Genomic DNA, 24,556 nt, shown 5'->3' with positions numbered 1-24,556 from the left:
ACCAAACCAACAAACAAACGATAAGGGCCTTAGATCAAAGTGGGTATATATATGGTTCGATGACTACGTACTGTACTTGATAAGGGGCAGATTCTCCTTTCCAATTCCAATTAGACAAATTATACAGCCATGTTTTCTAAGCAGATTGACTATTGGACAAAACATAGCACTTGGAGGTTGTGACTGCATATAACATAATGTTGAGGCTCTTTATGAATCATTAATAATCAAGAGCACAGGGTTAATACACATTACAGGCCTTAAAACATGTGTTTTTCTGCTAGACTGACCAGTAGTACCAATGGTGGTATTAACAGATAAAAGGTACAAACAGCCTGTTGCTTCTATAGACAAAGATTTAGTCAGGTTATAGGCTAAACTTGTTGCAGATGCAGAAATCCCACAATAAATGTTTAGCATCTGCTTGCACAGTGATTCAGTGAAGTTTTCCCATTGTGTACTGTACCTTTATTCCTGCCACATACTGCACAGCACCTCATTTATACACATGTTAGTTTTAGTATTTGATTGCATACTATGATTCGTTTGCACTATGTGTGTCATTAGTCACCAAATAACATTTTTCAATTTCAACATTTAACAGTGTGTTGTGCTGATAATGAACATTTTTAACTTCAGGAGAGTTTCTCAAACACATCTGAGTTGGCATAGGTGGATGACAGCTGTGAGTATTAACCTAGTGAAAAACAGCAGGGAATTAGTACCGTTAGTTCCATGACAACTGACATAGAGGTATAGGCAATATTAAATATATATATATATATATATATATATATATATATATATATATATATATATATATATATATATACAAATGTGGCCCCAACAGTTAATATTGCAACTGCAATTAATTATAAAAAAAATCTTTTAACTGATTTTGAAGAAACAAAAAACAGGCACTTGTTGTGTGAGTGCCCTTCTCATACTAAGGTGATGATGTTTAAGAACAAGTGGTTTTCATACTGGATTCCTGCCTATACAAACACTCAGTTATCTAAAACACGTGCACATGACTACTGCAGTACCTTAACAGAAAGCAGTTGTATTTCTGGACAGTGTCTGTAGAAAGCACTATGTGGTTAGAGTGTTCAACATTTAACAACTGAAGAAACTCATTTTTTAAACAGTAATAGCAAAGTATAATAATTGCAGGAGTTAACTTTTTGCCTTAAATCTATTGTGTAATAAACAGTATGTTAGATCTCATTCAGAATTTCTGTATCACAGTGCATACAGAAATTACATTTAACAAAAACACTTGATTATACTGAGCTATTTCTAATTTAAAATTTCTAGGACGGTGCAAACTTTGATCCAAAATAACACAAGACCAATGTGTAATCAAACAAACATTGATCTATAACAAGTATTGTGCTGGTATTAAACCGGCATGCGTAGCAATTCTGCATGTGAAGTGATTGTGCAATCCTCTTGCCTAAATACAATTATACATTTTACACTCTGTGTACCTGTGACAGGCTGGCTCGCAGTGGTGAGGTGTGGTGACGTCACGGACCAGGAAGTAACTGAAACCAAAACAGTAGATGGGCGGGTGAAGCTGAATGCAACTGCACTCAGCGTATTTATTAATAAATCAAATAAACAAAACAACAAAACAAAAAGGCACAAGGGCCAAACGAATAAGACAGACAAACAAGTAAGTGTCGTGCTGGCTAATCCAGCACGTTTTAACAATTGTTTCTAACTGTTGTTGTTTCTACTCGCTCTCTCGCTCTCTCCGCTCCCCGTACTCTCCTCTGTACACTCCAACCTTCCAGAACGGACAGCTGCAGGTTCTTATACTCTGGCCGAGGGGTTAACTAGTTGTTAATTATCTTATTACCCCTCGGCCAGAGTCTGCACGCATTTGGTAAGGATGCATGACTGTCAGCTAGTTAAATAATCAGTAGCTGATCAGTCATGCATCCTCATTGGGTTTTAAATATAATTAATAAAAGACGCTGCGCTTTTACCCGCACCGCAAACAAAAATACAAATAATAATACATAGGGGCGGGACACTCCACCACAGTACCACTACAATAATACATAAAACAGACAACATAAAACACAAAATACACACGGGTGGGCACCCTGCCACAGGACCTAAATGCTTTCTTTTAATATAACATATTGGAAAAGAAACAGGCTGCCTAATTTAACACTTTTGCGTCGCTTTTTGGCACCGACATTTTTTAAAGATTAAAGGTAGTTCATGTTTTTACTGGACAAAGGGTGTTTTACTTTATTTTCACCTCCACGTGAGAATTCCAAACAAGGTGTCTAAAATAACCTCACACAAATAAGAGATTTGTATTTAAGTAATCTAACTTAAAAATAGGGGTTTAAGTGTTTGATGTCTGGTTTAATGTATATTGGTCTAAAGTTATACTATGTTTTATATATATATATATATGTGTGTGTGTGTGTGTGTGTGTGTATATATATATATATATATATATATAATATATATATATATATATATATATATATATATATATATATTTAGCTCAAAGAGCCAGCTGCCCTAACAGTGTATATATATATACTGTATATATATATATATACAACCATTGTTTCAGAAAAAAAAAGAACTGGTAAAAAACATATTTTTGTGTTATTGTTACATGTTTCGTTTTTGTTATAAAAGGAGGAGTTGATTAACTCAATTTGGGAGTTCTGGAAAACAAAGATGACTATGCAGCAGTGCAACCACTTCATTGATCATCTGTACCATGTACTACCAGTGGTTGTTGAAAAAAAAGGAGAGACTACGGGAATGTAAAAAACAAATATAAAGATGTAGCCTACTGTATGTGCAAGACAACAATACAGTGATTTGCCACTTCAAAAATTAATACACGTAACTAAAATAACATTCCTATATAATACATCCCAACAATAAACCATAAACTACCATAGCGGAATGAACACATTGGACTTTCAAACTTTCAGAACACTGAACTATCCAAGAATGTACAGACTGGCCAGAAAGTGTGATTTGTAAAACTCACTACCCTAAATAAGAAGGCTTACCTTGTTCTTCAGCTTCTGGTAGCACACATTGACTGTCAGCATGTGCCAAATGCTTTCAATTGGGTTTATTTCTGGCGATCTTTAAAATAATATATATATATATATATATATAATGTGTACAACAAATAAATATGAAAAAATACAGTATTGCATTTGATTCGTTGTTCTCGAGTACCCTGAACAGTTGATCTTGAAAATATAATCTCTGTAGGTTTGCTGTTTAATGTTATCAGTATAACAAAAGCACATTTTTATTTCCCTAGCACTATAACGCAGCTGTCAGATAAAACTTGTACATGCCTGTTTATAGTTCACTGGGTGGCAAAGAAATGAGGGAGGAAGATGTCAATGAGGTATAGACTTCATATTGTCTTTCTTGTTGTGTATGCTCAGTGATTCATGCAATATTTCTGCAGTAAATACAGTACCACTGTTGTTCAAACTATAAACAACTTCTCAGTCTAACTTCCGTTTCTGTCTCTCCCTTTTGATACAGTATCTGGACTGAAGAAGCTGTGCTGCCACTTTATAACACAGACATCTTATTCAGCATTCGTTTTATATAACTCAATAAATATTAGGCCTATTATGTGGTTATCTTTCCTAATGTATTTACTTTTTTGCTGCAAGAGGAGCTAGCTTTTTTCGGGTGACCAGATGCTTCAGCCCCGTTCCAGCAGTTGAACCTGGGGTGAGCCTAGTCCCTCTTCCCCTCTCCCGACCCGCTCTCCTTCTCCCACTTGGTTTGCTTGTCTGTCGTTTTGAACTGAACTCCCGACCGCCATTTAGCCAGGCTATTTATAGTTTAAAAACTGCTAATTAAAATGATCCACGAGTGGGAATGTTACCTTTTTACTTTTTTTTTTTTTTTTTTGTAAAAAATATAGCGTTGATTACATGGTGCTTTATGCATGGTTAATTCACAGAAAGTTACACTTTTGCTTCACTATATGTGCATTATAGAGAGGGAGTTATTTTATTTTGTATTTTAGTCCGATGTGTCCTGTTATGTGTCCCGCGGCGTCCCAAACCCCCTCCCCCGTTTATAATGCTCTTCGGTTACAACGCTTATATTGAACAGTTCACCAGTTGTAAGGAATGTATTTTGTGACAAAACTATTTAATAACATTCTAATCTTTTTTTAGGAATTGTACAAGCATTAATCTAGACATAGGGTAATGGGTACAAGGGTTTGTGTTCTGTTAGATTAAAACTGTCAAGATTTACAAGCTTATAAACAGAGGAAAAATAATAATACCAAATACTGATGTAAATTGAATGTTAAGTGTCAGTGTATTTGTCCTTACTTTAATTTATAACCAGAAACATGAACAAGAATTCTAGTTATGTAGCATTACGACATAGTGTGCACAACTGCTATGAGTGCACTGTTGTTTAAACGATGTAATGTGTGTCTAGTGTCTGCCTTTAAGGAAGTGACAAGCTAGAGTGTTTCAGACTGTTACCAAACTTAAAAGTTATCTTTTCAAGAGTTCATTGAACTTCTCTGCTTCAGACTATGAACAAGAAGACAGTATTATCCAACTGTCACTGGCTCCTTCTATCTTTCAAATTTGAAGTTGCCAGTTGAACAGGCTGAATCACTGTTTTTTTTATATCAAACGTTTTCTTACTGCTGCTTTCAAATTAGCCAGTGCAATTTGAGGAGAATAATGTATGGGTCAATTGAAGAGGAAGTGAATAATGTATGGGTCATTTTAAAAAAAATTAAAAAAAACAGACTTAAAATATTGAGAGGAAATTTTAAAGCTGATCCAGTGGTTGCTGTTTGGTTTGTCTCGAAAGGATATACTTGGTTCCATCTAACTGTACTCAATGACTTTTTAACTTATATCAGACAGCCAATCAGAGGGTGAGATTTTTGACACCCATGATCAATTTCTAATGGAAAAGCTTGTCACAATTTGTTAACATGGAAGCTTTGTGCCATTAATGCCATATAGTTGCAAAAAAAAACAGTAAATCCAGTAACTTGCAATGGTCACAGGTATGTCGGAGCTGGTCTAGTATTACAGAAGCAGCAGGTTAATAATATGCGTAGCTTTGCAATGCAAACACACCAGGCAACATTTAGTTTTCTACCAGACAATTGGTACAGAAGTTGTCTTAAATACTATTATTATTATTATATTATGAAACTTTTCTTCAGATGCATAGAATAACAACACATTTTAATCAAAATTACTCCAACCTGCTGAAATAAATATGTCCCACCCCTATTTATTATTATTTGTATTATTGTTTGCGGCGCGGATAACAGCGCCGCGTATTTCTCATTGTTTATATATTTATAAACAATGGCTGATCAGCTACTGATTATTTAACTAGCTGACAGTCACGCATCCTTACCAAACACGTGCAGATTGTGGCCGAGGGGTAATAAGATAATTAACAGCTAGTTAACCCCTCGGCCAGAGTATAAGAACCTGCAGATGTCTGTATACTAATACTTTATAAATAAGGTGAATGCCTTTGTCTTTAGCTGTCAAACACATCCTTGTATTTCACATTACACGCATTATTCTACTTCGTTCTGAAGTTCAAAGCCACATACTTTATTCAGCTGCAGTCACAATGTCACCTTTGAAAGTTTATTATTTCTAATATAACTCATTTACGTCATTATTAGTACTTCCACATAAGCATAAATCACTGTAATTGTAACTACATTATCTCACAACACATTGTAGACATCCTTATTGCACCAATATTTTCTGATATAGTCTCATCTTGATGTTTGTTTATTTAGTCATGATAGGAGGCTGTGTGGTCCAGTGGTTAAAGAAAAGGGCTTGTAACCAGGAGGTCCCCGGTTCAAATCCCACCTCAGCCACTGACTCATTGTGTGACCCTGAGCAAGTCACTTAACCTCCTTGTGCTCCGTCTTTCGGGTGAGACGTAGCTGTAAGTGACTCTGCAGCTGATGCATAGTTCACACACCCTAGTCTTTGTAAGTCGACTTGGATAAAGGTGTCTGCTAAGTAAACAAATAAATAAATGATGTTAGCACCTCTGTATTTCACTAGGCTTTACTAACACTGCATACATTATCACACACCATCACAGATGCCAAGGTTGGATGATCTCAGAGAGTGAGACTTTTGCCGGAGAATGTATGGCAATACTGAAGCTGCACAGTGAGGATAACAAAACCAGGAGGGAAAATAGTACTGAACTGTCTACTGATAGAATTTGCTCCCCACTTGTTCAGTCACATTACTTGTAATTGCATTTTGTGCTTGTCTTAAAAACAAAAAACAAAATCTAAATCACTGTAAGTTAAACTCTAACATGAATACCTTTAGGTTTTGTGCTGTGTGATAGGGTAGGTGTGGGTGCTGTGCAGACAGACTGGGAGACACAGGAAAATTGTCTTTGAAACACCATTCACCTCCGAGAGAGCCAAGCGAGACGACAAGAATACTGAACGACAGAAGGACATTAACAAGCAAAGGGGCCAGAGAGGAACACTGGCATATACGAAAGCAAGTTGTTAATAAAGAATACAGGGTTTCCCCCTGGCTCTCAGAGGTTAGACCAAACCGATCAACCTCCAAGGCTGGAAGCACATATGCTGCCCCCAGGGAGAACCTGGAATCATAGAGAGACTGATAAAATAGATTTGGCCAGGGGGTCCCCTCTGGCTCTCAGAGAACCTTTCTCTCGGAGGTCAAGGCCAGCTCAGCTGGGCCTAAGGTTGGGAAGTGAATGTCACTTGCCCCCCAAAGGAGGACCCCCACCACCCAGCATCTGCGCCACCAATGCAAAAAAAAAGGGGGGGTAGTAAAGAAACCCATAGGTTAATTAGTGATAACCAATATTGGAGGGTTTATTTATTTATTTATTTATTTATTTATATATATATATATATAATTAAGGACAAATCTCACCGCTCAGCGGAGAGGGGAAAAAAACCCTGTTGGGAGGAAACCTCTGGTGGTCCCGACGGAGAGATGACTTCTGCTCCGGGCATACTAGCAATATTCTATTTGGATGAATAGATATCAGAGAGAGGCTGATAGCTGATATCTGATAAGGTAGTGGTTAACATTTATTTTTACTTACCTTATACAGAAAAGTGAACATGGTCTGTGAACTGTTTGTTAAACATGTAAAGAATAAAAGTACAGCTAACTTTTATTATTTTTAAATTTGGATTTGAGCGCATGTTCGTGTATTTGTGTAAGTTTCAGTATTTATGTTACCGTTAGGCCCAAACATTTATTAACAAAATAAATTAGCTTGTTCACAGTGTGTGTTCATAAAGTCAAAGCCTCCTTCTTGGCTTTTGAGAAGAGAGCGCTGTGCCTGTGTTGTTACTGTGATATACTGAAATAAAGTTGCTGAAAGGAATCAGACTACTATTGTGGTTACTGTATTGCCACTGACAGCAAACACTATTTTCGTTCTTTTTTTAAACTTTATTTGCAATACTAAATTTAAATACTGGTAGATTGATAGGACAGTGAGGAAGCATAATAGTCTACATTGAAAACAACATTCAGAGGGCGTGTACAAGAACAGAGATTTTCTTCCAGCAAGCAGAAAAAGGTGACATACATGAATACTGTATTTATGTATTTTCGTGTGGGTTGATTTAGAACATTGATTATAAACATAGTTTGAAAGATAACATTCGAGGTCCTTTAGGGGTGTAACAGCTAAACACTTTGTCATCCAGTGATTTGTGTTTAGTGAGTATAACAGTAAGTAGGCCTAGGTCAGAGGATCTAAAGGAGCAAGAAGGAGTGTAGGGGACCAAGAGGTCACTGAGGATGGAAGGTCCAGTGAAAAGCAGTGATCTCACACTGTCAAAATGTAACTCATGGCTTGTACAATATAATAAAGCCTTAATCTAAATAAAATGATATCCAAAGTAATTTATTGATTTTTTTTCTTTTAGCTGTAATATTGTCTTATATGTTTGTCAAAGACATACGCAGACATAATGAAAGACCACAGGACAGTGGCCATACGAATGATACCATAAGTAAGTCTGAAACACTTCTACACTCAGGATTACTTTTTGCTTATCAAGCTGCATTTGTGAAAATATATGAATTACCTGGTAATTTAATCTTTGGTGCAGATGGTATAAAAGTCTTTTTGCGGCATTCTTGTTCTAAAGCTGATGCTGTATCTTCATAATAACACAAATTGGGCCTGTCGATAAACAAGTGAATGCTGTTGTCAAAAATACAAATGCATATGTTATGCTTGTAGGCTCATGGAGGTCATGCGGAGGAACACGGAGGTCATGCAGAGGTCATGCTTATAGGCTCACAGCATCAACTAAAGAATATCAGTTTACATAAGCTATACCTTAGCAGTCGCTTGTCAGATCTAAAACTAGAAATGAGAAATTTGGGGGTCATCTTTGATCTGATCTACCATTTGATAATCACATTAGGAAAATTACTAAAGTATCATTTTATCATCTGAGAAATATAGCTAAGCTTAGACCAATTATTGCCGTACCTGATGCTGTGAGACTAAAGCATGACTTTTTTTCATCAAGAATTGACTATTGTAATGCACTTTTCTCTGGTATCCCAAAACGGGTGGTTTCTCACTTACAGCTCGTTCAGAATACTGCCGCTAGAATTCTGACTAAAACCAGGAAAAGTGAACACATTACCCCTGTTTTGGCCTATTTGCACTGGTTCCCTGTGGATTATAGAATTGAGTTTAAGATTTTGTTATTAACTTATAAAGCCCAGGAGTTACTGACTCCATATGTTCCGAATCTCACTCTGAGATCACAGGATGTGGGGCTACTGGTTATTCCTAGGGTCAACGGAATCACCATGGGAGGTAGGGCTTTTTCTTGTAAAACTCCTAAATTGTGCAATGCTCTGCCTGTGTCTGTCAGGGAAGCTGGGACCATTACAGTTTTTAAGTCAAAACTGAAAACTTACTTTTATAAAATGGCTTTCTTGTCTTAGTGGGTTTTAATGTAACTTTTATATTGATGCATTATTATTATTATTATTATTATTATTATTATTATTATTATTATTATTATTATTATTTATCTATGTATGCATATGTGTGTATATGTGTATATTTTTTTTTATTATACTGTTATTTAAATGGTATGATTGTGGTAGATACATGTTTTACAAATGTATTGTGGTTTGATTATTTATTTAGTTATTTTTTACTCTGTACTGTACAGTGCTTTGAGATAATTCTGTACAAAAAGCGCTATAAAAATCCAAATAAATAAATAAATAAATATAGGATATCTATCTATTCAAGACTGCAACAAATATAAGCTATATGTAAGGTTAAAGTGATAGACAGCCCAAATCACCTTATTTTCTTAATGAAGTTGTCCTCATCTGTTGCAAGTTCTTAAGTGCTGACACTAGGGTCGACAGCCTTCCTGAGGTAATAGTGAGCTTTTTGAAAGTAAGTTTAGTTAGAATATTGAGGCAATCTGCTTCCAGATGCAGACTGCTGGCTGTCTAGAAGAACACACTGCAATTATTTTTTTTTTAGTTGTAATATTGTCTTATCTGTTTGTGAAAGACATACGCTGACACAATGAAAGCCCACAGGACAGTGGCCATATTTGTGAAAATATATGAATTACCTGGTAATTTAATCTTTGGAGCAGATGGTAGGAAAATCTTTTTGCGGCATCTATTTAAAAAAAAAAAACTCACATATTCTTTGTGCTCAACTCTACCAGTCTGACTGCTGCACACAAGGTCCCATCCTATTTCAGTTACTCCCTAACCATATAGCTGTACAGAACTCAAATTGACTCCTTTTATTATTATTATTATTATTATTATTATTATTATTATTATTATTATGTTTTTGTCCTTTTTCAATTTACTATTTGGAAATTAAATGTATGCTATGATTGTATCATTTTATTATTATGTGATATCAGATGAAATTAACTTGGGTTGACTTTTTTTTTTGCTAACCCAAGGCGAGAAAGAGAATTAATTTTGCAACATGTCAAGTACCATATATTTAAAATGACATTGGATCAATGTTGAATCAATATTTGACTCCCAAATAAGAAAAGAGCTTGTGTGCGTCGAAAAGGCGACATTTATTCAACATTGTATCAACAGCGGCAATGGTCGCCGATGTTGTTGACCTTTTGTCAACATTAAATCAATGTAAGCTTGCTATCTGGGATACAGCCAACACAAGTAAATGAAACTAGTATTCATATTACATTTACGAACCATGACTATTAAATGGAGAGCTGACTGGAAGTATTTTCGTTGACTGAGGATACACAAGATCAAAGACAATATGAATCCGTAACCCTAATTTTGACACCTTGTGGCAAAGTGGCCACGCCCTTGTGCGTAGTTTGTTTATATGTTACGTGTTGTGTGTTAATGTTGGTGTATTGTAGTTGATACACAGGATAGAAATGGGTGTGTGCAGCATGAGTATTTAAAAATGTAGATTTGTATTTAGGCACGAGGATGGCACAAATCACTTCACGTGCTGGTTAAAATGTAATGTGTGGTCACGGGAGTGCACTTTAATTAATTCACGTGCAGTTGTACCGAGATTCCAATTGAATGATTGACTAGCAATCGAGTCTCGGTACAACTGCATAAAAGCAGCATGTTTTCACTCACTCGGTTGTTGGGTGTTCGGTGAGTGGAGAACGGATGTGGAGAGGAGGTAAAAGAATAAAGAGAATAATAGAAGAATAATAAGTGTTTTCACTCACCGTGTTTGTTTTGTTTGTCTGTTTATTTTGGCTCACGTGCCATGTCCTGTTTTTTGTTCAAACCTTTTATTTTCTGTTCTGTTTAATTATTAAATGCTGAGCGCGATCACACGCTCAGCTTCACCAAAACCCCAAGTCTCTGTGTGTTACTTCCTGTTTCTGGTCTGACGTCACCCACTGCAGCCGTCTTTGTGACACGTGGTGTCATCGTGGGATTATCAGCGCCTCCTAGACTCAGACCAGAGCAGGAGTACCGTGTGTTTTTTTTGGAAAGGAAAAAAAAATTGATTTTTTTTTGGAGAAATGGAGGGAGGAAAGAGCCTAGAGAGGAAGCAACAGCAGCACCCATCCTGCAGGCCAGTGACAGAGGAGGTGATCAACTGGTGCCCAAAGGGGAGGAGCCCAAACGTCCTACGCCTGAGTGGGAGGAGCCCGAACATCCTACGCCTGAGTGGGAGGAGCCCGAACGTCCTATGCCTGAGTGGGAGGAGCCCGAACGTCCTATGCCTGAGTGGGGGGAGCCCGAACGTCCTAAGCCCAAGAGGGGGGAGTCGGTGCGTCCACAGCCCAAAAGGGAGGAGTCGGTGCGTCCACAGCCCAAAGAGGGGGGAGTCGGTGCTTCTATAGCCCAAGAGGGGGAAGTCAATGCTTCCACAGCCCTAGGACCCAAGCCACCAGCAGAGGAACAATGCCTGCTGTCCCCATGTCCACCAGCAGAGGAAGAATGCCTGCTGTCCCCGCGTCCACCAGCAGAGGAAGAATGCCTGCTGTCCCCGCGTCCACCAGCAGAGGAAGAATGCCTGCTGTCCCCGCGTCCACCAGCAGAGGAAGAATGCCTGCTGTCCCCGTGTCCACCAGCAGAGTGTGAATGTCTGCTGGTATCACTTCCCCCACCATCACCACCCGGAGGAGAGGAGCAGGAGCTGCCTCTGCTTCCATCACCTACCCCTGCAAGAGAGGCAGAGCCACACCAGTCCCCTGCAACGTCAGGAGACTACACGCTACTCCCACCTCCATCGTCAGGAGACTACACGTTGCTCCCACCTCCGTCGTCAGGAGACTACACGCTGCTCCTACCTCCACTGCCAGGAGCAGAGGAACAGGAGATGCCTCTGCCTCCGCCACCTCCACCGCTTCCTCCACTAGGAGCAGAGCAGCAGGAGCTGCCTCTGCCTCCGCCACCTCCACCAGCAGAGGGTGAACACCTGCTGGTTCCACCTTCATTGTTGTGGGAGGACTGCTTGCCCCTCCCACCTCCACCAGCAGAGGGTGAATGCCTGCTGGTTCCGCCTTCCCCAATATGGGAGGACTGCTTGCTGCTTCCACCTCCACCACAAGAGGAGCTGCAGCTGAGTTTCGCACCGCCCAAGGATGTCAGCCTCGCTTCGCCCAAGGATGCCAGCCTCGCTTCGCCCAAGGATGCTTGCCTTGCATCGCCTGGGGCTGCCTGGTGCTCCGCATCGCCTGGGGCTGCCTGGTGCTCCGCATCGCCTAGGTCTGCCTGTTGCTCCGCATCGCCTGGGGCTGCCTGTTGCTCCGCATCGCAGCAGGAAGTACTGTGGCCGGAACCCCACCAAGGGGAGCTGCTGGCAACGAAGACGGAGGAGGAGGTCTGGAGACCACCAACCCCAGCAGTAGTTTCGCTGCCGGAGATCGTGGGGGATGTCAGGAGACCTGCTCCCACTGCAGCAGTTTCGCTGTAGGAGTTCTTGTGGCCGGAGCCCCACAGGAGGGAGCTACCGGCTACGAAGAAAGGGGGAGAGGTCAGGAGACCAGCATCCCCCGCAGCAATTTCGCTGCAGGAGTGGACCAGCATGCTGTCAGACGTGCCACTACCGGCAGGGGTGCTGACAGCATTGCCAGCCATGGGCCCACTGAAGCCTCCCTTCCCAGCCCGAGACTTTGTCCTGGACTGCTGGGTTTTTAAGGGGGGAGGTGGCCGTTGAGGCCATGTGTGCTGCGCACAAGGGAGGGTATATGTGGCAATGTGGCCACGCCCTTGTGCGTAGTTTGTTTATATGTTACTTGTTGTGTTAATGTTGGTGTATTGTAGTTGGTACACGGGATATAAATGGGTGTGTGCTCCACTGGCTCCCGATCACCGCTCACATCCAGTTCAAGACTCTTGTACTAGCCTACAGATGCCTTGACCAGACTGCACCCAGCTACCTCCAGACCCTCATCTCTCCCTACACCCCCACTCGACCTCTCCGCTCCGCCTGCACTAGAAGACTAGCTCTACCTCCGCTACGCTCCCCTGCCTCCAGAGCCCGCTCCTTCTCCACCCTTGCTCCGCAGTGGTGGAATGACCTTCCTACAGATGTCAGGACTGCCCAGTCCCTGACCACATTCCGGCGCCTCCTTAAGACTCACCTCTTCAAACAGCACCTGTAGAACTCCTCTGTCTGTATACTGGGACACTATCACCCTTCATGTAAATGTGCTTTATTTTGCTCTTATCTGCCCCCTATTTTACTGCATTTAATCCTGTACTTCAGAATACTGTAATCTGCCAAGTGTTTAACCTGTAGTACTTTGTATTTAATCACATCCTGATGTAACTATCACTATTTAATCATATCCTGATGTAACTATCACTATTATCTGCTGTATTATTGAATTGTGGTTTGTCACACTTGTACTTTGCTTGAACAAAAGTTATTGTATTTCTTGCTCTTGTTGTATTACTTGTATTGTAAAACTTGAAATGTATTTGCTTACGATTGTAAGTCGCCCTGGATAAGGGCGTCTGCTAAGAAATAAATAATAATAGGCACGAGGATGGCACAAATCACTTCACGTGCTGGTTAAAATGTAATGTGTGGTCACGGGAGTGCACTTTAATTAATTCACGTGCAGTTGTACCGAGATTCCAATTGAATGATTGACTAGGAATCGAGTCTCGGTACAACTGCATAAAAGCAGCATGTTTTCACTCACTCGGTTGTTGGGTGTTCGGTGAGTGGAGAACGGATGTGGAGAGGAGGTAAAAGAATAAAGAGAATAATAGAAGAATAATAAGTGTTTTCACTCACCGTGTTTGTTTTGTTTCTCTGTTTATTTTGGCTCAAGTGCCGTGTCCTGTTTTTTGTTCAAACCTTTTATTTTCTGTTCTGTTTAATTATTAAATGCTGAGCACGATCAGCATTTAATATGTGTGTTACTTCCTGTTTCTGGTCCGACGTCACCCACTGCAGCCGTCTTTGTGACACACCTCTGTAAACTAAATGAAACACATACACACAAAGGTACATGATATTTACAAACAAAAAAGTTTTATCCATACAGTTAAACAAAGTTGTGACACAAATAGTCTTGCCAAATTGTGTTGATCTGCTGGTAATGATTCACAGGGTGTTATGATGTGCTGAAATATCACAGCAGCGGTGGGCCGTTACTAAGATACTAATTAGGCACTTACACTCTTGACAGTGATTTTCATTGGTGTGTACTTAGCTTCTGTTTCTTTTTTATATGCTACGCTATAATGCCAACACTATCCATCTTTTTGTCTATGGAGAAAGATGCAGTAAGCTTTCAAATAAGACTTGTCAAATGTTACCACAATAGTTTGTCCTTTTAGTAATGGTTTGTATTCTATATTTTTAATGATATATCCGTATGTGGACTGAGTACAGCCCTGTGTCTGGGTTTCAGTATCTTGCTTAATTAGAAATTGCAATTGTTGAATAATAATACCTTTTTAAGAACTCACTATAATGTTTACGTGTTGTACAAACATGAGAAAAAAACTGCAGTTTGAATTTGGACTGGGTGTCACATAAGCTATTCATTTGGTGGCATTCTTGACCTGCATTATTTATTACACAAAAGCTGCAACTCCATATTATCAGTTTGTTTTAAGTCATAATGCATAAGACAGCTGATCTGAAAGACTGAAAGGAGGCAAATAGTTGCTGTTTGGTTGAAAGATGCTTCTGTAATCTTCACTCACATTTTTCCATTTGTATTGGTGTAGATAAAAGGGGACAAAATATAGCTCTTGTTGCAAGCCATCCTTTTAATCCCAACCATGTCTTTACAAAATATTCATTGAGCAGCTATTCCATGTCCCTCTAAAACAATTAAAACTTATTTCAATCTGTGCAGTCTTGGCAGCCCACAATGGCCCTTTACCATTTTGACAGTACTATGGCTGTTGTTTTTATTTTAAATTTGTTAGATCTCTGTATAGTTTCTTATGTATTTATTATTGCTAATACCAAGCATAATATTTCAAATGTGGCCCATGGGGTGAGGGGTATAATTAAACAACGTTGTTACACAGGGACTTGATGCACCTATTGTATTCCCATGTCTTCTATGCCATTTGGCTAAACTAAATAAAATGTTATTCAAAATGAAGGCTATTCACATGCTTCTCTTGTACTTGTCTATACAATGTATTATACTGCCAGAAATTCTGGAAAATATGGATGATAAATTACCTTGAGTTCAGTCTAAACAACAATGTTTAAAACTATTGTGCATGGTTTGTTCTAGTTCTCAATGTACCTCTAAACATATCTCTAAAATCATACAACACAGCTTGCAATTTGGCAAAGCATTTTGAAACAAAAAACAGATTAATTGGTTATATCTTAGATGCTGCTTGTCCAGAAATGTATACTGTGGTTGGTTAAAAACACTAAAAATAACATATTATTATTATGTAAAATACATTAAAGGTAGGTAGGTAGAAACAATATCTGTTTAAGTGTTTTATTTTAATAAATGAAGATTAGTTTATTCATAAATATTGATTTAAATGTGTATTAAGTAAATCATTTATGTATATTAATTATAACATATTGCTAATTTACTATTTCATTAATGGACATGCATATTTAAACTTAGTAAAATTAAATGGATAAATCTGATAAAACTTTACTTAACATTAATTATAGATCAGTGATTTTTGGAATAAATGTTCACTTGAAAATTGCCAGCTAATGTGCAGTTTGAAAAACTGCCAGAAGTGGAGCTGCAGGTGAAAGCAGTGGCCTGTGTGGGAATGCTGGCTTTGTGCCTTGCAGGATTATTTTTTGTTTAGCTTCTGCAGCTCTGCTGGTGTTACTAGGGGATAGTGTGTTGTTTTGCATTTTCCACTTTGTCTTACTTAATTACTGCTAAGAATATGTTGTTAGCATTGTTAAATTCTGCGTCTTTCACTAAATTCACGTTTTTGTTGTATGGTGGGTCATTCAAAAAGCGATTGATACGAGCTTGCAGAGTTATAAAGCTTGATATGCGCTATTGCGCTCCATCTTTATTCCTCATGGAAAATTCCCAGAGGAGACTGTTCAACTCATCCTTAGAAAGTACATTAAATGTACAGGTAGTGGACAAAAAAATGGAAACATCTGGGTAAATGAGGGACACCAAGTATATTGAAAGCAAGGGCTTCCACACAGGTGTGGCTCATGCATTAATTAAGCAAATAACATCCCAGCATGCTTAGGGTCATGTATAAAAATGTTGGACAGGCCTGGTTGCCTATAATTATGGCTAGCATGGCTGCAAGAGGAGCTTCAGTGACCAAGACAGCTCAACGTGCTAATGTTTCACAAGCAACGGTGTCTAAGGTGATGTCGGCATGGAACTCCGAGGGAAAGACATCATCAGCAAAGGGAAACAGTGGGCGGAAGCGCATACTCTAGGATCGTGATATTTGTGCATTAATTCGAAGTGCAAGGCAAAACAGATGAGCAACTGCAGATCAATTGACTGCAAATTTCAACCTGGGGCGTGAGCAGCCAGTTTCATCAAAAACAGTCTGCCGAGAACTCCACAGAGCGGGATACCATAGTGGCCCAACGCCCTATTAAGTGACTTTACATTGGTGTTAACATTTTTTTGTCCACTACCTATAAGTCTACCTTTTTTATTGGAGACAGTTTTGTAGGATATTCACAGCCCATTTAGAATTACTGCCCATTATTGTGGCTTTTCCCCCTGTTTCGTTCAAGTTCGAGTTGATTCAGTTCTGGTTCAGAAATGAATCTTCATATCATTCAACAGTTTTTTCATTAAAAAGATTAGAATTTGATTCTGGGTCTGACATTTATTTTTAAGTTAGAGGTTACTTATAGATATTAAATGTTATATAATTAGGACAGTTAAGTGGCAGAGGAATTTGAATCAAAGGAGATGCGTCTGTTAAAAGGTTGTGTGGGAATAACGCAGGGGTGAAATTCTCAGCAAAAAAGTACAGGTAGACAATTTGACTGCCAGTGAATAAATATTTTTAAAATGTATACATATCGGTACACGATACATTTATGAACACAAAATAAGCCTTAAAAAAAACTGATAAAGCATAACCAATTTACCATAAACAAGGAAGCTGAAAATACTAAAAGCTTTGTACCCTCTGCATGTATCACAGTCAAGTACTTTAATATAACACTGAAGTTAAACCTTAAATGACAAGTACTAAGAAATATTACATTATGCAGTAACTGCTGTAGAGAGGGAGTTTTGTTTCAAGATATCCTAAAAAAAAGGGATGATGTAAAAAAAAGCAATAAAAAAACTGTGCTATGAAAAAATGATACAAAAAGGTCTTAGTCAAACAATGCACAATAGGGGCTAAAATATCCTTCTAATTTTTTATGTAACAGGCACTACCCTTAAAAAAACGATGTATGTGACTTGGCCATTTTAATCTCCACAGTATTCTCTGTATTCTTATTACTTATCCTACAATAATATAAGCTGTGTGCTTCTCTGTTGTATTTCTGTGTAAATTAATTACCATGGTCTATTCCAGAAACAGTTTTTTCAAGCAGAAACAGTATAAAAGTAGATTTTTAAAAAAAAATCCCTGGCATTGTGGTTTCTGCACAATAACAAAGAGGCAAAAGACACATTTTCATAAAATAATATCATTACTGTGATTTATGACTTTTTTTTTAGATGTACATGCAAGTGAAAACTCAAATTTAACTTAAATAAACTAGGATTACAACAAAACAAAATGTTGATCACTATACTTAACATGTACCTTGCAAGTTGGGCCAGTGTTTGAAAAGCACATCTACATCTGTATCCTGATTCTGACTCGCTTACTAAAATCTGAAGCAGTACTTTGTTGATACTGGGGTTTCTTGTGTTAATCCCTACTGACCCACACATCACTTGTCATTTAAGAAACTTTCATGCAAATTCTGGCAATGTGGTAAATCGGTGCAAGGCAAAACGTTTTGTGATAATTATTTCTGATATTTATCAACTATGCAATTTATGGAGAACACTGACGTGGATTTTGTCTTCAAATTCATGTGCAGCAATGGTTGTTCGAATATTCAAATAGTTGATCAACCAATGAGCACTGACACAAAGCGAAATGGGAGGAGATTTGTGATGCAAGCTAAAATGAAATCTGATCAGAATGAAAGCTTGACCAATCAATATGCAGCGATTATACTGACGTTAATGGTGGCCAATAGCAGCTAACAGAAACAGAAGCAGTATGAACTGTGCTGAATGAAAGCATATTGGAGAAACATTGCGCAAGTGGACTGTGTTAGTGGATGGAATGCATCCGTGTTGGAAAGTGGTGAGTGAATACACATGCAATGCAGAGTGGATACAAAACAGAGAGACAATGATTTCCAGGTGAAAGGGTGCTTATTGATTTAATTAACAATGTCCAGAGCGTTATGGCGAACACCTGTAAATAATAATGATGGAATAATACAGCAGCGTGTATCACTCGGTATTTGTAAATCCCTGGGTTTGACCCACAACCAAAAGTCCAGTTTTACACACCAACACTAAACACAAAACACAAACACAGTTCCTAGTGATAGTGAATAAGTGCAAGTGGTGTATTACAGTTCTCCGTGAAATGCAGGGGTGAAAGTGATGTCCGGGTTTATGCTGGCTTCTGCTACAGCTCCGGATCATGTTATAGGAAGTCTAGTTTAAAACAAACAGACAGTTATAACAAACACTAACAGACAAAACAAACTCACGGTTTTCAGTAAGTTAACACGGGCTCCTTGTAGGTTGTATCTGACCATTTACCAAGGAACAGATCACATACGCTATGTCCCCTATTTATATCCTCACTCATGACCCCTAGGTTAACGAGCGCATCCGCTCCTCCAATCCTCGGATGCCACACCGTTTACCGTGTGGGTCACTGAGTTTGGATCCCGTAGCTCCGCCCCTTTCCTAAATGACCTACTTCCACCTACCCTACGGAATAAATTGTCGTGCCAATTAGTTAAAGGTACTCTGTTCCTTTTACACAGTGCCCTCACAGGTCGAGAGGTGTGATCTAACACCAAGAATCATTCCATCTCTGTCACAGCAGGATATTTCCAAGCAGGTTTATAATGTTATTCAGCCTTTCTTTTGTTTCCCCACCTACCTGCTTCTCATGAAATACATTTATACATAGTATTTTAAAACACATGCAACAGCAACAAAAGGAATAAGGGAAATGTTATTAGAAATACAGTTAATGTCAAATCTTTAAAATCTCTTACCATGCTGGGTCCATTGAAACAAAGGACCAAAATAAACATTTTAAATAGTTATACATTTTAAATACAATGGCATAGTTTCCCAGAAGGTCCTTATAACAAATCTCTGTTGTATTTTATTGTATACTATATACAATAAACAGCAGAAACTAACTCAACTAGTTCTTCACAGGTAAGAAGGCACTGAAGGGGGTGGGGAAAATGTCACTTTCCAGATGACCATGAAAGTGCATAACTATCTGAAATTGAGAATTAGAAACTAAATAAGACGAATGACATGTTGATAATATATTTTTAAACCATTTACATTCTAGCTTTAAAATCAAATTATAGAGCAATGTATACAATGTCACAAGATTTGCAAATCCTTTGTTTGTACTTAAGAGAACATTTGACCACATTTACTGCAGAGACCCCAGACTAGAAACTAACTTGGTTGGTATTCTGTTCTCCTCTTTGTAGAGGTCACTCCCTTCAGTTCAGAATAAAGGTGCACTGGCAAATTTCTCCAGGTTACTGGAGCCTCTCTTCCTCTCCCCATCGAAAGCAGTACCCACTGTGTGGATAAACAGAGCTTCATTCACCAGGGCTGTCAGTCCCATTCAATTCAACATTTTAAAAATATAGGTGGTCTTGAACTGCAGCCATTGACACAAACAGCTTTTCTCCATCGTGGAAAATATTGCTAAAGGGATAACAAAATATTGCTAAAGAGACACGGACAACAAACCGTTTCAGACTGAAATTTATTCAAGGAGCTATTACCTTTATGCCAGGTTCTGTAATTGATTTATAATACTTAAGCTGATGCCAGTTACTTTTTTTAAAAAAAAACTTTAATTTACAACATTACGACATCTGTTTTCCATACGCTTTACAGTAGTTGTAAGGAAGCTGTTGTACATCTGTTCTCTTTAGGGAAAAGTGTTTAAAATCTGCCATTGTATTCTAGTGAATGTTCTTTGACAGCTCCTGATGGAGTTTAGGAAAAGATAGTTTTGAAGCTGAGTGTATTACAGGCATCTACAAGATATATGCAATATTTATGTTTACTCTCTGCAGCATTACGCAAGTCAAATCATGTTTAATCCTAAATTACTCTTGGAACAAACAATAACAAAGACACAACATTAGTTTGTTGCATCAAAAAACAATACATTTATAACACATACATTTTTGGGGAGATTCATTCAACAACAATGCTGGATTGTAAATAAATATAAAACTATAAAGAGAAATAGGAAAACATGGTGTTTATGTTGGGTTGTTTTTTGGATGATAATAATAATAATGTTTATGTGTTCTGTTCCGAGGAGCCAGGCGGGTTCGTGAACTGTATAAACAATGTCCAAACGAGATTTCTCTGTTCAATATTTTTTATTTCCTTGGCACAGGTTTGTGGCTTTTAGTTACAGCATTAGAATACAGAGCTCAATGAAACATGCTCAAAGTACCCCGTGGTAACGATCTCTCCCCCTCGTCCCAAGACATCACCAAACTCCCCACAGTTCAGCAGCCACGTCACAGTGCGTAAGGTCTTCCAGTTAAAGCTACAGTAGCATTAGCTGCGCAGTACAAAACACAGTTCCAACTAATAAGTTTTGCTGTATTAATTCTACACTAATAACATTATAAAATAATCTGAAGAGTGCAAATACTGTAACCTGGCCAAAACAATAGAAAATACATTCCAATATTACAATAGCATCAGTAATAAGACAAACTTAAATGAGATGGATGCAGTAATTGCATCAATTAAATATGCCATTAAAATAAAAAAATTAACTGTGATTCATTTTTTTAATCGCTTGACAGCCCTAATATGTATCTCCAGCAGGCATGTGTGCACTCCAGTGCTTAATCTTAGTGAGGTGCTGACCAATATAAGGCAATTGTATATTGAAAAAAGTCTGTACGGAATTACGAACACTTCTGAATTAGGCACTGTGGCAGGATGACAGAGGTTTGAGGCTCAGAGACAGTGGAAGGGGCAAAATAATGATCTTTATTCAACAAAAAATAATCAAATAAACAGGCACAAGGGCCAACAAAAAGGTTCAAACAAAATACAGACATGTAGGCTGGGCATTAGCCTTCACTACAGTTTCTTTCTCCAAAATTGCACAGCACAGCACAGCACAGCACAGCACAGCACAGCACAGCACAGCACAGCACAGCACAGCACAGCACAGCAACAAACAACCTCACCCAAAAACTCCTCTCCCACAAAGGATTTCACCTGCCCTTTTATAGTCTGTGGCTGGAGCCCAATTAACTAATAATTAACAATTAAACACTTAAGGCTCCAGCCACATTCTCACATGTATTTTACAGGGAGGAATTTAACCCCCTCCCTGCCAATCCAAAACAAAACAAGAATCACAAAAACATAATGAAAACAGTAAAAACAACAACAATAACAAAACAAATTTATAGGGGCGAGCTAGCACCCCATCACAGGCACACTGACCTTGCATGTGAAAAATATTTTGTCTTTAGCGTAAAGTACAAATTAACAATCAAAATATTACATTAAACAATTGGTGTAATAAATGACAGGATATACACATATGTATATATAGGGCTTAAATTCTCATGGAATATGAGAGCTGCCACGAATTCTCACGCTTTCAGGTCTGCAAATACTAGTGATACACAGCAGTTAACTCGTTTAGAGTTGCACATGATACACGCATACACACACACACACACACACACACACACACAATACTAGCAAAAACCAAGGCGAGGAAGGACAGACATACACATACAGACACAGAAGTAGTGCTCGCATCTAAATAAGTACATCTGTGAAAATATATATAATAAATAAATTCAGTAAATCAAAATATAAAGTAAAGTGAATATTTAAAGTAAACGTGAATATAATTATAAATTAACCTTCGTGTTACACTTGCACAATGTCAGAGAACTCATCGTGTAGAAAACAGCTACAATGAGGACATGTGAATGTTGTCTTCATTTTTCCTGGGCCGGGGCGGGGTTTGAAGAGGTGAGCAGAGTTAAATTGGCAATTCCAAATTTTGTATAAAAAGGGTTTAAAAATGATTGCCAATACTAAAGAAATAAATAACCAAACAAATACATTATTATTATTATTATTATTATTATTATTATTATTAATAATAATAATAATAATAATAATAATAATAATAATAATAATAATAATAATAATAATAATAATCATCATCATCATCATCATCATAACAATAGTAATAATAAATACATAAAAAAAACAGTTACTGAAGGAGGTTCCACAGCTATCTTATGTCTGTACTTTTTTTTTCCCTCCCTTGCTCCTGATCTGTTGCAGTGTGTCTTCCTTTCCCAATTCAGGATCTCACATATGGCTCAGGATTGAACATCTTGAGAGGTCCTACCAAGCTAAGGAAAACTAGTGGTGATATGGTCTGCACTTTCAGAGATGATCGCAATGGGGTCATGATAACGTTCATGTGGAAGAAGCTCCGTTCACATTCACTTCATGATATTGGTATGATGTTAATACACTTTACTAGAGATTTTACTGGAGCTGATATGGCCTTCTCGTGACTATCTTTGTGCTCTCTGAATCCACGCACTACCGTTCTCTCTTTCAGTTGCATCCTATGGTAGAGACCCTGGGCTTCATGTTCTGGACTTCATGTTCTCCGAGGAGTATGTCTGCATCCTGCGGCCAGTTCCTGGGATAGAGAAATTTGACATCAGCAGCCTAATTGCTCATCTTTCTTGTCGGTGATGAGCCTATGCTGCAGCAGGTTTGCCAGACTCATGTAGAATTGTGCTTGGTTGATCTTTGTGATGTCCTTCGCATCAATGTGCAGCATGATGTCCTGGAATTCCATCACAGCTACGGCTTACACTCTCCACCCAAAAACACGAATCTGCCTCAACATTTTGTCTTGTGCACTGTGGATGTTGATTTCCCTTGACTGCAACTCCAGGGACAGTTCCGTTAACTCTTTTAGAGTGTCACAGAGTAATCCCAGGTTGAGCACAAATGATGCAGATGTCAGCTGCACATGTTTTTTGGAGTCAGCTGCACATGTTTTTTTTTTCTTTACCTGCTGCTGACTGCTGGAAGTGAAGAAAGAGCATGGTAATTCTTTCAGACCGCATTCTTCACTGCACGATTACTTGATGCAACCCAGCATGTTTCTAGAACATTGCCAATCTTCAGGATTTCCATGTGCGATGTTGCCGCACGTTCTTTACGTTCCCTTCCGCTTTTAGGGGAGACGTGATGCAGAGAGTACAGTTTGTCTATAAACACTTTAAAGTGGTTGATCACATAAACTTCCTGCACAACGTCAGGAACAGAGAATTCCAATCGATGGGAAGAGCAGTGCCAAACAAACAGCTTTGGGAAACGCAGCTGTATCAAAGTAGCCACTCTGCTTTTCCAACCTAGCATGATTGCGGCTCCATCACATGCACAAGTCACCAAGTGCTCCTTTAGGTAATCCTCTGTGAATCCTATTTCATTCAGCCTTTACAGCAAAATCCTGGAAATGGTGGAGGCATCAGTGGCTGGAAGCTCTATCAGATCAAGAAACATATTCGTAGGCTGCTCCATCTCTTCTGTTGCAAATCGTATGTAGACTATAAGAATGGTAGCCTGGCTCAAAGTGGTTGACTCATCAATCATTAGTGTGATTTTGCACTTGCAAGATATTATATTCTTAAGGATTTCCCTCACTGGTGCAGATCATGTTTGAGTGCAGAATTCATTCCATATTTAGCCAATTTAACTGCAGATCAATTTCTGTTTCGTAGGAAGGACGATTTTGTTTAGCCTGTTTGTACACAGTACGGCGCACTCTGCATCTAGTTTCAATATACTGTGACTGCCCTTGCATGTGACACGATATAAATGTATCTTCTTATGCCTCATTCTGAACACTTTCTGCTGCTTTGTGACTCGTCGAGACTTTGTGATCATATATATTTTTCCTCAGAGACTTAATTTGTTTTAAATTACTGTCCCTGTAGCATGAAATATCACAAGTAGGCACAAGCTCTAGCAATCTTCAAGCCATGACCTCTGCTCTTCACTCCAAGGGACTGTACAATTTCACAGATGCTGCAACCCAGCTTACCTTTTTTTTTTGCAGAAGTCTTTTTTTTTTTGACTGTCTGACCAACACAGCTGTAGATCACTCGCACCACCTTCTGGTTCATCTTTGTGTTTTTCTTGATGATTATTTGATTTGTCGGGGACGCTCTGCACTGCTTTTTCCTACTCTTT

This window comes from Acipenser ruthenus, chromosome 3, assembly GCF_902713425.1.
Source record: "Acipenser ruthenus chromosome 3, fAciRut3.2 maternal haplotype, whole genome shotgun sequence".
Taxonomy (NCBI): Eukaryota; Metazoa; Chordata; class Actinopteri; order Acipenseriformes; family Acipenseridae; genus Acipenser; species Acipenser ruthenus.
Note: the sequence above shows the minus strand (reverse complement) of the source record.